Source organism: Vespa velutina, chromosome 7, assembly GCF_912470025.1.
Source record: "Vespa velutina chromosome 7, iVesVel2.1, whole genome shotgun sequence".
NCBI lineage: Eukaryota > Metazoa > Arthropoda > Insecta > Hymenoptera > Vespidae > Vespa > Vespa velutina.
The window spans coordinates 6,239,941-6,242,882 of record NC_062194.1 but is presented as its reverse complement, the minus strand read 5'-3'; the positions used below and the strand labels follow the sequence as shown (position 1 = coordinate 6,242,882).

At 29.0% G+C, this 2,942-nt stretch overlaps 1 protein-coding gene across 1 annotated transcript in view; it reads right to left on the bottom strand.

Moving 5' to 3' along the window:
* Positions 1–2,809: 2,809 nt before the first annotated feature.
* LOC124950682 (broad-complex core protein isoforms 1/2/3/4/5-like) overlaps positions 2,810–2,942 on the bottom strand; it is a 38,107-nt gene continuing 37,974 nt past the window's right edge. Inside the window, exon 6 of the mRNA XM_047497756.1 lies at positions 2,810–2,942. This exon is cut by the window's right edge and continues 1,134 nt beyond it. The gene's annotated coding sequence lies outside the window, so the exon portion shown is untranslated.

Here is a 2,942-nt window from a genome sequence, read left to right as displayed (position 1 = left end):
GAGAGAGAAAGAAAGAGAGAGAGAGAGAGTGAGTTCGTGAGAGGTAACGGTGAGCGTATCTACTCGTGCTCGCTGCACGTGTACTACCACCGTTACCCCCACCCCATTCCCCATTCCACTCAACCCCAACACACCCAAACCCTTTCTTTATACGACGTCATTACACGTTGACGTGTTCCGCATGTACGTGTACACGCATTTGACTCGTCGTTTCATCCTACTGAAGTGATCTATGAATGTATAATATACATATATACATTCATGTATATACATGTGTATATATATATATATATATATATATACATATGTTTTTTTATTTATGTACATATGTACATACGTACGTACGTATGCGTGTATATACGTATGTATATATTTACGTACTGATCTAGTATGTACACCGAGAGAAGCTATGAAAAAAGTCTGATTTTTCATTTTTCCTCATTCTCATTTCCGCGATTAGTATCATTGCGTGTTTTTATAGTTTTTGTATCTAGGTACTTATTGATTAATAGTATCAGATAATTGACATTTTGTAATTATACTTATTGTTGAGCTAACAGAAATACAACAACGTTTGACGTCAATTGAAAAATCCTTAATATTAATTTACATTTTTATCCCTTCCCTCTTTCCCTTCACCCATAATTTTATATCACATTCCCTTTTCTAATATATCTTCTCTCTCTCTCTCTCTCTCTCTCTCTCTCTCTCTCTTTCTCCCTCTCTCTCTCTCTCTCTCCCTCCCTCTCTCCCTTTCTTTTTTCTCCCTATCTATCTCTATCGATCTATAAATAAAGAAAACTTCCAAGATGAAAAGGAAATGTGAACAGACTAACACGCCTCCGCGTACACCTTTCTCCGCCCAGGAATTAAAAAAAAGAAAAAAGGAGGGGCAGCTGTTTTTTTCTCTCTTTCTCTATTTCTCTCTTTTTCTCTCGGCGTATCAAAAATCATGTTTATTCATAAATAATGATATCAATGGTGATGATAATAATCTTCTTAATAATAATAATAATAATAATAATAATAATAATAATAATAATAATAAAAATAATAATAATAATAATAATAATAATTACTGCTGTAATTTTAAACATAATAATTAGAAATTGTAAATATTTAATAATAATTATAATTAAAAATAAAAATAATAATTAATTAATTAATAATAATAATTAATAATTAATAATAATAATAATAATAATAATAATAATAATAATAATAATAATAATAATAATAAAATAATAAACACATAATAACACATCGAGAATGTTTCTGCGCGAATACAATTCAATACGCTTAACCCGGACCACCAAAGGGAAAGGACTAATAGAGATTATGACAAAAAAAAAAAAAAAAAAAAAAAAAAAATGGAGAAAAAAATAAAAATAAAAAATAAAAGTGAAACAAAAATTATAAAAACTTTCCTATTTACATATTTCAAACGATTGAATACGCGTTTACATTCGACGTAATTCGCATCTACTAAAAAGAACGTGAGGTGAGAATTGAATGTTCACATTCGCTTCGTTTTGTTATCGTTTTTTTTCCCCTTGTCGTTATCACAATTTTTCGTTTTTCCCGTCTGAATAATCGAAAAATCCGCCATCGACGAACGGTCACGATAAATGTATAGACAAACGAACGTTACGAAAAAAAAGAAAAAAAAAAAAAAAAAAAAAAAAAAAAATTAAAAAAGAACAAGTAAACGAAGCATATAAAATAATTATCAATAAATTAGCACTATATTAATCTTAACAAGGTAAAACGGATTTCCTTTTATCAAATGGGAAAACAACAATAGCATTGAGAGGAAGAATATTAAGCTTTACACAAAAAAAAAAAAAAAAAAAAAAAAACAAAGAAATATTGGTATCGCCGCGGTATAAAATATGTAACACAGATACGTCTCTACGTATGTAATAGCTATTAATCTCGTAAACGAAGACAAACTTATTTTTCATATTGATCGGGCTATTTCAAGATCATATTAACGATCGAGATCTCGCAATTTGTACGATGTATCGCGCGTATAAAAGACGAGCGAGTATATATCGATAAACGTCATATGTATGTATGTATGTGTATATTTTCTATCTATGTATGCATGTATGTATTTGTGTACGTACATATGTATATTTAAAAGAAATAAATAAACCTCGGCGTACCGTAACGACGATATTATCCATCGACGAAGAATAAATCCTTCCGTATACGCGATTGCGGTAGAGAAAAAAAAAAAAAAAAAGAAAAGAAAGGTGAATAGAAAAAATAAGGACAAAATTGCGAATACGGCTCATGAAATTCTAACGTCGCGATAAAACCACGCAAGGTATCACCTCGGATCTTCCAATTACGAGAAAACATGGTCTTAGCGAAAGGGAAAGAAATATAAAAAAAAAAAAAAAAAAAAAAGTAGAAAAGAGATGACAAAAAAAAAAATGGAATGGAAAAAAAGAGAGAGGACTTTCCAATATATCATGTGAATAAAAGGAGGAAGATACAACAATAAAGATTCGTAACCAATTAATAATAATAAAACATTGCACGAGTACGCTTTTCGAGAGCGTCGATAGATGAAGAAATATATGTGTATGTATGTATGTATGTATGTATGTATGTATGTATGTATGTATGTATCTGTATATGTACGTCCAAACCAAAAAAATCTCTCCTTACTTCCTTCCACTTTTCTTTTTTTTTTTTTTCAACACGAGTTTATCGACAAAACTTTTCGAAAATCGTTAAATGCACTACAGTTAGATATATACGTATTAGGTACGTATGTTCGCTATATATCTTTATTATATATATATATATTTTTTTTTATTATTTATATATATATATATATATATGTATGTATGTATATAAATGTATATATATATATATATATATATATTTCTTTGTACTGTGACTTGTCACGTGACTTATCAGAGAAGGAC